Raw genomic sequence first — 15,894 nt, 5'->3', positions numbered from 1 at the left:
AGCGGCAAGTGAACGTCTACCGCAGCAACAAGAGCCTCATCTTGTAGGCTTTGGAATCTCTTCAAGGGTGAGACTCGATACCCCCTCGTTGCTACCGTCTTCTAGATTGCATCTTGGCTTGGATTGCGTGTTCGCGGTAGGAAATTTTTTGTTTTCTATGCAACGAATCCCTACAGTGGTATCAGAGCCGTGTCTATGCATAGATGGTTGCACGAGTAGAACACAATGGTTTTGTGGGCGTTGATGCTCTTGTTATCTTTAGTTTGAGTACTTTGCATCTTTGTGGCATAGTGGGATGAAGCGGCTCGGACTAACTTTACATGACCGCGTTCATGAGACTTGTTCCTCGTTCGACATGCAACTTGTATTGCATAAGAGGCTTTGCGGGTGTCTGTCTCTCCTACTATAGTGAAGATTCAACTTACTCTTCTATTGACAACACTAGTATCACCGTTGTGGTTCATGTTCGTAGGTAGATTAGATCTTACTCGAAAACCCTAAACCACGTAAAATATGCAAACCAAATTAGAGACGTCTAACTTGTTTTTGCAGGGTTTGGTGATGTGATATGGTCATAATGTGATGATGAATATGTATGAGATGATCATTATTGTATTGTGGCAACCGGCAGGAGCCTTATGGTTGTCTTTAAATTTCATGTTGAGTAGTATTTCAAAGTAGTTGTAATAGTTGCTACATGAGGTGAACAACCATGAAGCCGGCGCCATGAACCTTGACGCTACGCCGACGATGATGGAGATCATGCCCGTTGATGATGGAGATCATGTCCGTGCTTTGGAGATGAAGATCGAAGGCGCAAAGACTAAAGGGCCATATCATATCACATATGAATTGCATGTGATGTTAATCCTTTATGCATCTTATTTTGCTTAAATCGCGACGGTAGCATTATAAGATGATCCCTCACATTAATATCAAGATAATAAAGTGTTCTCCCCTCGTATGCACCGTTGCCAAAGTTCGTCATTTCAAAGCATCTCGTGATGATCGGATGTGATAGATTCAACGTTCATATACAACGGGTGTAAGCCATGTTGCACACGCGGAATACTTGGGTTTGCTTGACGAGCCTAGCATGTACAGACATGGCCTCGGGACAACAGAAACCGAAAGGTTGAACACGAGTCATATGGATGATATGATCAACATGTTGATGTTCACCATTGAAGCTACATCATCTCACGTGATGATCGGTTTTGGTGTAGTGGATGTGGATCGTGTACCACTTAACAACTATGAGGGATGTTGTATTAAGTGGGAGTTCATTAGTAATTAGATTAAAACATGAACTAATTATCATAAACATAGTCTGAGTAGTATTTTGAATTAATTTTGTAGTATTGGCATCCGTTTTCTACCATGCGCTAGTCTTGTTATTGAGATAGAAATACTGTTAAAATCTGACAAGTAACTTTACGGATTGGTACCGTATTGTTAAAGAATCAAGAATTGATTAAGTCCTATTGCAAAATTTTAGTAAACCCCACATTGTTGATTCAAAGAGCTATGGTTTCGATTAGTACCTAAAGTTATCTTGTCTCCGTCAAACTTGAAGTTCAAATTTGTTTGAAAAGTAAGGAGCTGAAAATTTAGTTTTCAAAAATAATCAAGGTATGAGATATATGTGATATCTAAGACCTTATTGCAAGATGATAGAATATATTTTGGTGAGACTACATAAACTCATAAGTTTTATGGGAATGTATGAAGGTTGAAGACGCCAGGCGTCACAATCCTCCAACTATTGGGGCACTAACGATATTCGCATATCCATGAAGTTATCATCCTTAGTATGCACCGTTGCTAAGACTCATCGTTTCGAAGCATCACGTGATGATCGGGTGTGATAGATTCTACGTGTGCATACAACGGGTGCAAGCTAGATTTGCACATGCAAATACCAAGGTTAAAACTTTACGAGCCTAGCATGTACAGACATGGTCTCGGAAAGTCGTCATGATATGATGGATAAAATTATGAGTGAAATTGTTCATCATATTACAAAGTTACTAATAGTGAAATCTGGAACACCTTGTCATATGATGATCAACTTCAAAGCAAGAACCTCAAGGTTATTGGTATTTGACCAACAAACCTAGAAGTTAATGATGTTGAAGTGTTTTTCTGAATAATGAGGAAAGCTAAAAGAGAAACTGCAAAAGATATTTTGGCAAAAAGAAAGAAAAGACTAGAATGTCTAGCTCAGGTGTATATAAATGATATACATGTTATGGTTGTATTCCTAGTTAAGTCACACTATGAAATTCTTGGGTATTTATACTATATTGGTTGGTATGAAGTGTCATACAAAACAACGCAATACAAGAATACAATGGCATAAGTGACTGACAAGGAATATGATAAGAATGCACGTCTGGAACAAAATAAAGTGTTATTATGTTCGTCGTTAGCATTCTATCTAGCCCTTAGAATTTATAATAAATAACTTAATAATTGTTATTTTGCTCTGGTCAAATGAAAACAATGAGTTGTTCAAATTATGACATTACTCCATGTACGATGGATAAGTTATTATAAATCTTAATGGTGAAACACACATACATAACACTGACGCTAAAATGCCATAAGGCAAATGATTTGAATTCCACTTATTTGTGGAACCGCCATTTAGGTCATGTTAGAAAGGAACGCATGAAGGAACTCCATGCAAATGGATTTTTGGAGTCATTTGATTTTTGAATCGTTTGGCGCTTGCAAATCTTTTCTAAAGAGAATGATTAAAATACCGTTCATAGGCCAAAAGTTGAACGGGCAACTAACTTAGTGGAAAAATACATGATGATGTATGTGGTTCACTGGGCATGGTTGTGTGCGGGAGATTCTTCTACTTCATGAAAACTTTCAACAATGAATTGAGTATATATATGTGGATATATTCAATAAGGAAGAAGTTTGAAATATTTGAATGGATTCAAATAAATTTCAGCATGAAGTGGAAATCATCGTAATAGAAAAGTCAAATATCTATGATTGAAGCATGGTGGAAATATTTGAATTACGAGTTTTAGCGAACATCTAAAAGAGTTATGAACTTGTTCTACAACTCACATTTCTTAGAGTATCATAATGATGATATAGTATCCGAGATATGTATCCAAACCTTGTTGGATTAATGATGAGATAAAATATTATGACGCCATTTTATTTTTGTGGATTATGCTTTAGTGACTACCGCTTTTACACTGAATAGAGCATCATCATGATCCGTAGAAATGACACCATACGAGTTATGGCATGGGTATAAACCCTAATAGTCCTTTCTTTAAATTTTGGTCTAAAAGTTAACAACCAAAATCGGATGAATGTCTTTGTTGGTTATCCCAGAGAATTGATTGGGAATTCTTCCCACTATGGAGACAAAGACAAAAGTGTTTGTCAATGTTTCTTATTTCCAAGAAATTGTTTCTAGTGAAGTTTTTGAGTGGGAGGACAATATAATTTGATAAGGTTTATGAACCTGAGCATAATGATCAGAGTAGCGCAGCATCGGAATTTGTTTCGAAAGCGGCCACGACGATCATGGTTCCCATGACTACAAAGTGTTTTAGCCATGGAGATCGAAGTACATATTGAACCTTGTAGGTATGGTTTACTTTGTGATCAAATAAATGATTTGTGAACAAAGGATTGATTTTGAACAATGATAAACCAACTACAAACAAAGAAGTTATGATGGGCCCTGACTCCGTTAAAAATGGCTATACGCCATGAAATCCAAAATAGATAAATACTTTTTGAAAGTAAATGGATCTATTAAATTGATGGACTTGGATGGAATATCCTTAAAAGAAGCTCGACTTGTCGAAAAATTGTTTACGACAAAGTTCAAAGAGTTGACTACGATAAGATTAGATCTTCCGTAGTAATGCTTATAGTCTATGTGGATTATTCTAGTAATCACTACATATTTCTTTTATGAGATATGTTAGTAGGATGGCAAAATACACTACTTAACAGAAGTGTGTATTAAAGGTGTATACTAGATACAACCAAGAGTTTTGCTGGTCCGTGGAATACTAGATAGGTATACGAACTTCAATTGGATGAAGTAAGTATCGCGGAGTTGGAATCTTCACCAGATGAAATAGTCAAAGAGTTTTTGATTTCATCAGAAATGATGAAGAGGCTTGCATTTGCAAGAAATTAAGTGGGAGCGCTGAGACATATTTATAATACTTTATGTAGATGACATATAGTTGGTTATAAATAATGTAATTATATACTTGATTAAAATGTTTCATTGAAAATTAACTTCAATGAAAGGATATGGACTAAAACATATTTAGTGTCAAGATCTATGAAGATAGATTGAAACACATAATAAGTTTAAGTCAAAGTACATAGAATGGATATTGAAATAGTTCAATATAGAAATATTAAGAAAATGTTCTTGTCATGTGAAGGTTTAACAAGACTTGAGTGTATCTGACACTCGATGAGTAAAAACACATGAGTGATTTTAGATCACGAATAATATGTACAAAATCAGATATCTTGTGCTCTAAAATGTTATGAGCATATACTGGAATGATTCATGAGATGATCATTGGACGACAGTAAGAATATCCTTGAGTACTTTAGAAGAACCAAGGATATATATATATAGTTTTGTATGGAGAAATGACAAACAAATCACTGTAAGGTGATTACACCGATATTTGTTTTGTCACATATAAAAAAATAAAATTTCAATCTCAAATTAGACTAAGTGTTGTTTTAAAAAGTAGCACAATGAGCTAGAAGTTGTCTATGCTAGATTTAGAAGAGTTCTAAATATTGTGACAGATTCTACAAAAGAAGGCAGAATATGTCATTGTTTTGACAAATGACAAAGGATGTTAAAGTCAAGAGGTTCTTTGAGAACTTGGTGTAGTTCCGACAGAGTCCGAATTTTGAAGCTATATTGTGTGTGACAATATTAGTGACATATTTCAGACAGCGGAATTAAGGTTCCACCAGAAGATCAAACATATTTAATGCCGACTCATTTGGAAATGAGTGATCCGTTGAGACGCAAATGAATTACAAAATACATATGTTTCTGAGCGTGTCAGATCCGTTGACTAAAACCTCTCCCGTAAGCAATACATGATAAAGCACCAGAAGGCCAAGGTGTTATATCTTTACAAATGTAAACTAGATTATTGACTCTAGTGCAAGTGGGAGACTGAAGGAGATATGCCCTAGAGGCAATAATAAAGTTGTTATTATTTATATCTTTATGTTTATGATAAATGTTTATATATCATGCTATAATTGTATTAACCGAAACATTAGTACATGTGTGATATGTAGACAACAAGAAGTCCCTAGTATGCCTCTTAAACTAGCTTGTTGATTAATGGATGATTAGTTTCATAATCATGAACATTGGATGTTATTAACAACAAGGTTATATCATTATATGAATGATGTAATGGACACACCCAATTAAGCGTAGCATAAGATCTCGTCATTAAGTTATTTGCTATAAGCTTTCGATACATAGTTACCTAGTCCTTATGACCATGAGATCATGTAAATCACTTATACCGGAAAGGTACTTTGATTACATCAAACGCCACTGCGTAAATGGGTGGTTATAAAGGTGGGATTAAGTATCCGGAAAGTATGAGTTGAGGCATATAGATCAACAGTGGGATTTTTCCATCCCGATGACGGATAGATATACTCTGGGCCCTCTCGGTGGAATGTCGTCTAATGTCTTGCAAGCATATGAATAAGTTCATAAGAAATCACATACCACGGTACGAGTAAAGAGTACTTGTCAGGAGACGAGGTTGAACAAGGTATAGAGTGATACCGATGATCAAACCTCGGACAAGTAAAATATCGCGTGACAAAGGGAATTGGTATCGTATGTGAATGGTTCATTCGATCACTGAAGTCATCGTTGAATATGTGGGAGCCATTATGGATCTCCAGATCCCGCTATTGGTTATTGGTCGGAGTGAGTACTCAACCATGTCCGCATAGTTCACGAACCGTAGGGTGACACACTTAAAGTTGGATGTTGAAATGGTAGAACTTGAATATGGAATGGAGTTCGAATATTTGTTCGGAGTCCCGGATGAGATCCCGGACATCACGAGGAGTTCCGGAATGGTCCGGAGAATAAGATTCATATATAGGAAGTCATATTCCAAGTTTGGAAATGATCCGGTGCATTTATGGCAGGTTCTAGAAGGTTCTAGAAAAGTCCGGAAGAATGGCACTTTGGAAAGTGGAGTCCCGAAGAGACTCCACTTGCATGACCAGCCAACCCTAAAGGGGAGGAGTCCAAGGTGGACTCCCCTAGGGTGGCCGGCCAACCCACCTCAAGGAAAGGTGGGAGTCCCACCTTGAGTAGGACTCCCTCCTTGAGTAGGTTTCCCACATATGGGAGGTTTTAGTGTTGGGGTCTTATTCGAAGACTTGGACTAGAACTCTTGGGGCTTCCACCTATATAATGAGGGGCATAGAGAGGGGGCTGACCACTTCAAGCCTCAGCCTTGGCCGCACCCCTTAGAGGGCCGGCGCCCAACCCCCCTCTCTCCCCAAACCCTAGCGGTCTCTCTCCTCCACCACATCCCGCACGCTTAAGCGAAGCTCCGCCGGATTTCTCCACCACCACCGACACCACGCCGTCGTGCTGTCGGATTCAAGAGGAGCTACTACTTCCGCTGCCCGCTGGAACGGGGAGGTGGACGTCGTCTTCATCAACAACCGAACGTGTGACCGAGTACGGAGGTGCTGCCCGTTCGTGGCGCCGGAAGCGATCGTGATCAAGATCTTCTACGCGCTTTTGCAAGCGGCAAGTGAACGCCTACCGCAGCAACAAGAGCCTCATCTTGTAGGCTTTGGAATCTCTTCAAGGGTGAGACTCGATACCCCCTCGTTGCTACCGTCTTCTAGATTGCATCTTGGCTTGGATTGCGTGTTCGCGGTAGGAAATTTTTTGTTTTCTATGCAACGAATCCCTACAGCATGCTACCCCCAAGCACGCCGTCGCGCACGGGAGGCTGCCCTCGCGCTCGCCGCCCCCAAGCACGCTGCCCGGCCGCCGCACACGCTGCAGGTAGCCCCCAATCACGCCGCCTCGCACCACCCCCCTCAGCAGGAGCCCAACAAGTTCACCCGTGAGGCATCTTTACAAGCTTAAATTTCTGTCAATTGGAAAGAGTTTGTACATATTGGTAATTTTGTTGTTGATTGATAGGGCAAAATGCAGGTAACATGAGCAGTGTAGGGCATTTTCTCCTATACAGGCCGCCTAGATGGGAGGTCCTTCTTTGCAGAAATAGTTGATGTGGAGCCTGATTCCATCCTCTTTTGCAGAAATACTCTGTTGGATTCGGGACAAGTTAGTTGTGCGAATTTTCTTGATGCGAAGGCCCATCGCTTGATGGCCACGTGACTCCGGTAGCCTCGCCCCGGTAGCCTCGCTTGATTTACTAGTTCCTTCTCTCTTTTTTTTCTCCGTTGTTGTTGCCGTCTGTGAGCTTGCGAGAGGAGGAGCGCCGAGTGTTAGGGTTAGGGTCGAGAAAAAGAGAGAAGAGCGAGATGAGTAGCGCCGAGTGTTAGGGTTAGGGTTATTGCTTTCTTCATTTCAATTGTTATACAATTGCTTTCTTAATTTTGTAGTGACATTGAGGTATGGAGGACGGCACCTTCGTCCGAGATGAGGAGGGGGAAGAAGCGGTGCAGAAATTGATCTATGAGAGTGCCCGTGGTCCGGAACCAGATGGAGATGACAACGAGTTTCAAGACTTTTTGAATGATTTCGGCGAGGGACTTGAGTCTGAATAAATTAGAAGAGACAACGAAGTGTCCATCACAAACACCGGGGAGGTGTATATCTATGTATCAATTAGTCTATGTTCATCCCTAGATGCATTCATTTATTTGTATTGCACTTATTAATGAATAATTTTTTCTTTTAGCCTTCTGGATCATCGAGCAAGTCTGTTAGATCAAAACGAGGCCCGACGCGGGTGCTAAAGGGCGAGGGCAGGTTAGCCCTCACGGCATTCAAGGCTAATGGTGAACCAGAGCATCCGAAAGAGCACTGCCGCAAATTTACAAGTCAATCCGGAGTTCTTGTTAGGGACCATGTACCGATCAGCATTCAAGAGTGGCATAAGCCGAAGAACGCGGAGAGTGGTGCTAGTTATGTCAACGACACGCTGAAAAAATTTCTTTGGGACACGCTACTGACAATGTTCAGCCTACCGGAAGACATGACGGAAGGCCAGAAGGATAAAGTCAAGGAATGGACATGGAAGAAGATGGCCATACAATTCCAGACCTGGAAGAAAAATTTATGGGACAAATATAAGGAAGAAGATCCACGAAGACGTATTTGGTCCACGTGTGTCTGCTTGGGTAATTAATCGCATATCAAAACCATCATCTAATAGGTTGGAGATAGCCTAAACGGATCGAGTCGGTTCAAACATGTCCGTTGCATAACCCTAGGATCACTAGTAGAGAACATGCCTATAGCACCGATTCCTAACTGGCTTTTGCATCGGTTGTGCAATCGGTGCAAAGCAATTGGCACCAAAGGCTCCCTCCTTTAGCACCGGTTAACACGTAGCGGCGTCCAAGCGCCCGGGTGGGAGGACCTTTAGGGTCTGCAAACACGAACCAGTGCTAAAAGGCTTGCCGCGGCAGGATAATGCCCCAAAACGCTACCGCGGCAGAAACCGCAATCGGTGCCATTTTTTATCCAATTTTTTCTAATTATTTCCACTCCCTTTTTCTATTTTTTCAGAATTTCTATTATTTTAGTTATTTGACAAGTTTAGTCTCTAACTGCACTTAATATCTAGTTAAATTACTTACACGTGGTCAAACTTCCCGCTTGATCACCCATCCTCCCACTACTCGAGCACTAGCACGCTTAACTTTCGAGTTTCTTCCCATCCCGCTTCCAAGTGCTTCGCGTGCATGTTATTGATATTAGTGTCATATCAATCCTATTAACATGTTGGCCACGATATCACAATTCTTTATTGTTTGAATTTTAAATAATTATTTTAATAAATAAAGTAATGATGTAATAATAATATGGAATAAATAAATAAACAATAATTTTTTTGCAAAACCTAAAACCTGGAAATTTGAAAATCTAAAAATTGGCTAATTATGATTAAGTAACAGTAATCTTTATGCAGGAAGGAATTATTAATTTTAATTTTTTTAAAAATAAAAAATATATAAAATCCTAAATTTCTTGCAAAAACTAAAATATTCCTGCTTACATATTTTCATTTGGAATTTCGAGAATCTAAAAATTGGCTTAATGGGTAATCCCTGGTGAATTCAGATGTAACTTTCTCTCACGATCATTTTAATATATTATACATTTTTCCCGACATTGTTGTAAAAGTTAATGCCATTTTACCTTTTTCTAAACTTTTTTTTGCAATAAAGCCGAAATTCAAATATGTTAATTTCCCATAATAGTAGGTTGCGCAACATACAGGAATCTCAAAAGATTTTATTTTTTGAATTTTCTATCATTTTTTTTTTGTATTTTACAAAGCTAAAAAAAAGCAAGCTGGTTCGTGTCATGAACCTGTGGTAAAGGGAAGACCTTTTCCATCGGTTCGTGTCACGAACCGGTGCTAAAGGTCCCGCACGAACTGACGCTAAAGCCCTGCGGGCTCCCTGCAACATCTTGGCCGCTCGAACCGATGCTAATGCACCCTTTAGTCTGGATTCGTAGCCTAACCGGTGCTAAAGCTTCGGGCTGCTCCAAACATAAGCCTTGTTTTCTACTAGTGGATGCAAGCTAAACGGAGCGAGGGTCACGGATTAGTTTGCGACGACCCATTCTTAGCCTATATTTGGGATGCAAATGCGGCGATGGAGACAACGTCCCTCCTTGTCCCCCTCTTGTCCTCCCGGGTCCTTCCATCAGTTACATATAAACAACTCCCACCCCATCGGAATCGCCCCTCTCCCTCTACGTCAGGTCATCGCCGCAACGTCGCTGCCTATGTCATTCCTTGACACTTTTGGAGCCACCCGCCTCGGCATTGTTTGTGCGCACTTGCCACCACCAAAGGATCTTTGACCTCTGCAGCTGTCCCTGCTGTCATCATGTCTCTTCATCCCGGTCACCATCACCACCTCATTCCACGTTGTCGCCGGGGGGGGGGGGGGGGGGGTTGCCTTTTGCGGCTGTCTTCCTGGATTCGGCCTGGACATGACGACTTTGCCATGTGTAGGCTCAGGTGTGCCTACAATCCGCGACGCCCAAGACCTGTTCGGTCATTTGCGCGATCGAATTTGGGTATGAACTTGACCTCTATTTTCATGTCGGATTCTGCTGGCATAGACATTGATCTACTAAACATCTATATTACAATTTTCATTCATGTTATACATAGATGGGCACTAGCTCGATCGAGTTTCTCTACAATCATTTCATGTTGTCCGACGATGATACCGGTATTTTGATGGTCGCGCGTGGTAACCTTCATCCATGAGCACAATAAGAGGCAACTGCCGAAGTTCAGGGCTTGACGAGGCCACATAAGCCCAATTTGAAGCGTAAGGCCATGTTCGACTCTACAAAGACTATTTCCATCTACTAGAAGAGAAAAGTCTAGCAGTAGTGTGGCAAAACCACCCTTTGTGGCATGGATTTGGCACGCCACTGATGTCGCATCAGCGATATTTGGTACCTGTGGCGTGCTAGAAACCTGATACCTATGTTTTTTTCCGAATTAAAATGAAATTCTTACTTTCGTTCAAGTTGAATGCAAAGGGAAATACAAGAAGGACAACCAAACCACATTATTAACACAATCAATAAGCTTCCATATTGGTTAATCGAATCCATTATATTATTTATATTATGTACCCCTAGGTGCTTGGAAGCGCACACCCTCTCGGCCTACTTCATCAAATAGTAAATTAACATTGCATGGAATAATCTATGCATCATAAAAAAATAGTGAGCAAAGGGGAATACACTTCAAAGAATGGATATAAAGTAGTACGAAAAACAATAGTAGTGCATAATCTTCAAACTGGTGAGACATGTAGACGCTAAATAATGAGCTCGATGACAAGTGATAGGCGCACTCACCCCTTGCATGCCTGGTACGTCTCCATGTCTCCTAAAAACAACATCAACAATCATCGAAATCAACTAACAACAATACACATGCTTGCAAACCTAATATCTATGGGCACGAGGACGTGCGCGATCTCTCGGACACATGACCAGTTGAGCTGCACGTTTTTCCCTAAGTGCTGAATTGCTACCCAATATATCGTAGGCAAGTGTCACCTGCTACGGGTCCCTCCACATGCCAATATATATAAATATCTCTACTGGGAAGGGTGATTGTGGCTCCCCATCTGGACACCTTGGTCTTCTTCTTATGGATACCACGATAAGACTAGTCATAGTGGGAAGTAACATAGAGTAGTAACATGCACATGTTACTACTCTATGTTACTACCTTCATAGTGGTTAGTAACATCAAAGTAGTATCATATATGTCTTCATTAATTAGCTTATAGACTCATTGTATCTTGGGAAGTGTGATGTTACAGTAACTAGCTATGTTACTCCATCATCTTCTCTCCTCATTAACTCACTGCCACATAAGCAAATTTGCTGAGTTGGACACTTAGTTACTAGTGAAGTTACTCCCACTATGAGTAGTCTAATGCATCAATGTTACGATCAAGAGCTAACCAGTGACAAACATCAACTCATTATTAGAATCTACATATACATTCTAAATAATTGACTAATAATTTCTAGAACCACAAACTATTTTAAACTAAACAATTTTTAGAACAACAAACTACTCCCTCTCATCCATAATAAGTGTCTGTAAGGGTTCCGTAGCAGGAAACAAAAAATACTACTAGCAACAAATAAATCCAAGATCTATACTATGCAGATGTGAGGTAATAGAGGAATTCAGTGTTCATAGACCGAAAGCGTAACATTCCAATGAACATTTTCTTATGTAGTCGTATATCGACGCCGACCTCAAGGTCATGTAGACGTACATGCGATGGAGTGCTACAACCGTTAGCACTTCCGCAGTTCTACATGCGTCCGGTGTAGACGACGTCGCCCGAGCTCTGGTCCAGTAAAGCAACGGAAGAAGAAAGATTCGGACCGAGGATCCAGTAGCACGATGGTGTGCGTATGGTGGAGATCTCAAACTCCGTATATACATTCCAATATTTTGGAACCATACATGAGGGAGAGAGGCAAAAGCTAAGGGAATGGAATGAGGGGAGAGGCTACGTCCTCCTTATATAGGCGTGTGGGGGTGGGGGGAGTGGAGCCTCCACCGTGTGTGTATGGGCATCGCAACCGCCAGAAAAGAGAGCGCAACAGAAGAAACACCACAGAGAGATCAGAAGCCACCACGAGATCCATTTCCCCATTCAGATCTAAGGAGAGGGGAACCGCTGCTCCGTGGCCATCTTCATCGACATGTCCACCCCCTCTCCTTAGCCATAGATCCTACTTGTACTATTGATCTCATCACAATTGGTGGCATTGTAAGACTATTTTATATTGATCATAAGATTTTTTTACTATGTTTATGATTGTTTACCTTATCATGTGTGAGTAGTCCTCACGAGCTGAGGGCCGAGGCCAAGCCTCACAGCATCATGTGTATCTAATTTTACATGGGTGTTGTACTCAAGTTTCATTTTAAGATTTGTATGATTGTATCTCTATATCCTACCTCAATCTAGGACTTGTGAGATACCCCAAGATCCTGTCGATTGATAAAGGTACTTAGGTGAGATTGGTGGTAATCAGTTGCTTCTTGTGAAACATAGTGACAGTAGAGGAGTACGATGGTAATTTGAGATCCCGTTAGAGAATAACGATGACATCATTGATCTTGATGCTTTGGTTCGTGGATCACTTAGTAATCCTTCATAACCATCTCGACTAGAGTAAATGGGTTGGACAATAGTATGTAGATAACAAACTCAATTGAAGTCTATAGTACATTAGGACACATCGTTCACAAGAATCTAATCTGAACTGAATTAAGTACAATTCTGCATATTATTATTTTTTGTCACATAACATGTATGCACAACTGCAGATAAATCCTTAACCCTAGCATATCTCCATCCACTGATTCACAAACCCCAAATAAACTTGAAGGTCCAGTAAGACAAAGGTTGTACAAGTTAACAAGGTCTTTCTTAAGTAAATCACCACGGCAATCACTTCCCAAGGATCGATATAAACCCATGTCTTCTAGGGAAAAAAGCAACAATACTACATCCGGTAATTCAGATCGATGGTATCGCAATTGAATTGTGGTGACCCTGCATTCCACTGCATGTTGTAGTATGCCAGTCGTTGATATAACATTCACGAAGTACCAATCCGCAAATATTACATCCCTCAGAGTAGTACAACAGAACATAGCTGGTCCATAACTCATTCATTTATTATTACAAACCATATATATACATCATCACGGAGTTCCTCCTGGGTCTGGAGAGGAATACTCCTGGGTTCCAGGCGAACCCAACTTAGCTTACAATGTAAAAGTCTCAGCAGGTTATACATTTATTCTCAACGAGCAGTTAAGTACTAGGTGTTCGTACTGCTCGGTTACTACTACTACTCTACGGTTCTAGACTTGTGCTTCTTCGGAACCGTCACCGGCTCCGTAGACTATGAGGTAGTCCACACCTTCTACGCCTCCGGAGAGGTCTGGCTCTTCATAGCAGATATCTTCTACCCCTTCTTGGTTGTCGATGTCCTCCTCAAGTCGATTCAGGCAATCTAAGCAAGGGATTTAAGAGTGGTATGAGTACGAGCGTACTCAAAAAGTTCATATTAGGAAAGAGGTGTTTAATGCACTATCTACGATACCAGACCAAAAAGTCTGATACCAATGCAGGTTTTGATAACCATTTCTTCAAAAGGTTGCTTTTATTAATAAGAACTATGTCCGGCAGCCTTCACCGGTTTACTAGAACTTCATGGAGTTCCTTTCCGGCAGCGTTCGCAGTTCCAAAACCCGGAACAAGGAGTGACTGGTCACGATTCATTACACTCTGCAGAGGTGTGTTGCTTTACCCATAAGAGATCTTAACCTTGGTGCCAACCGGGCAACTTTCCCGTCCACACTTCCAATGGTGTGAGGCCCGGTATAAGGTCCTAGCCGTTCATATTCCTCCGCTACCTCGCACACCCACCCTTTGTTGCAATCCCCGACCCTGGGTCCTCGCCGGTGTACTTACTCCAATTAAGGATGGCCCCCGACCGCCACAACAGTTCTGGGCTCTACCATAAACTCCTTCGCCGGTAGATGCAACCCATCATAGACCGCATTACCGTGGGGAATTTAGAATGGGATCCCCACCCTCCGGTTGTTCTCGCAAGATACAACTGCTACGGTAAGCGCATCCGTTGATGTACGAGAGGTGGAAATACAATTGGCTACTCCGTCCCACTCCAGATCTTATGGTTAACACGAGTTTTACGGCACAAGAATCACTGGACGACATTTGTTGTTTAATCCTAGATGGATATAAACCCTTGCAATGGAACCTCCACCATATCAACACATACCATGGTTCCATTGCCCACCACATAGTCATATTCATAGTTATGAAAATTGTTCTTTTGATTTTCATGCAAGAGTGATAAGCATAATACTTTGCAAGTAATTTGATAAAAATAATCAAATGACATGAGCAACCGATGAACTTGCCTGGCAACTGCGATGTAATGCAGTTGGATGCTTTGGATTGACCCTGATCCCCTGTTTCTGAAAGAAGCATCATTGTTCGATAAGGGCAATGGTTAAAGAAGCAATTATGCATGCTTTCGGATTTTAGGGTTTTGTTCCCCCTTCCCGGTGTTTTATTATTTCATAGTAGAAGTGGTTACTAAGAACAATTTAAGGATACTCTGTTTAAGGCAAAATACTACCTTGAAATGTTGTCAAGGTGTTTTTAGAGTCCACATTAATTTATGGACTTATTTTATAAAAAATAGTGTATGTTATTTTTGATGATTATTTATTTATTCTTTGCCTTAAATTATGGTCCAATTTTAATTGTATCAAGAATTCTATCTCATATTTTATTATGGTACAGAATTTTATGCTGAGTGGTTTTTGTATTTTTATTTATTTTTTTAGAATTTTCATCTATTTTCTAATTTTCCTCAAAGTTTGTGTTTTTTAACAAAATTGTGAAAGACAATTTTGCCCCTGGGCCCACCTGTCAGGAGAGCCCAACTGGTTTGGGTTAGACCCGCACGGTCCAACCGATCGGTGCGGTCGCTCCCCACTTCTCCTCTTCCCCGTGTCGCCTCGAACCCTAACCTTCCCCGAGCTCTGGCGACTCGCGTCGACGACGCCGTCGCCGAAATAATCCGGCCATCTCCGGCCAACTCCGGCGGCATGGCTGGTCGAAAAAGGACCGCCGTTCGATGGCGCACCAGATCCTCCGCGTCGATCTGGCCTGCGTTGCCTACCCTGCTCGCCCCCAACACATCTGCACGCACGGCCGCATGGATCCGTGGTGCCATGTCGCACGCCGGCGTTCCTGACGTGATGGCGCTGCCGTGTGCATGCCGTGGTGGCACTGGAGCGTTCGTGCCCGGCTGGCGCTGCCATGGTCGGGCCGTGCCGCCGTGCCGCCATGGGCACGCGGTGGTGCTTCTGCTCCAGGTACGTTCGCCTCCCTCTCTCTCTGTCTTGCTCTCCTTCTTCGTCTCGCCCCAGCTACGGCTGTTCCTCCTCTTGGAGATGTGGCCGTGCCGTGCTGCTGCTACTACTACTGGGTGATGCTAGCTGCTATGGCTGTGCTCTCTGCTGCTGTAATTGTGTGCTAGTT

General features: G+C 41.4%; 1 long non-coding RNA gene across 1 annotated transcript; it reads left to right on the top strand.

Annotated features, from left to right (window-relative positions):
• Positions 1–10,218: 10,218 nt before the first annotated feature.
• Positions 10,219–10,453, top strand: LOC127298060 (uncharacterized). Its single transcript, XR_007849603.1, has 2 exons — positions 10,219–10,324; positions 10,422–10,453. It is a non-coding gene; the product is annotated as an uncharacterized lncRNA (long non-coding RNA).
• The last annotated feature ends 5,441 nt before the right edge of the window (positions 10,454–15,894 follow it).

The sequence above is a fragment of the Lolium perenne genome, chromosome 1 (assembly GCF_019359855.2).
Source record: "Lolium perenne isolate Kyuss_39 chromosome 1, Kyuss_2.0, whole genome shotgun sequence".
NCBI classification, from domain to species: domain Eukaryota; kingdom Viridiplantae; phylum Streptophyta; class Magnoliopsida; order Poales; family Poaceae; genus Lolium; species Lolium perenne.
Note: the sequence above shows the minus strand (reverse complement) of the source record. Positions and strands in the feature narration are given on the sequence as shown.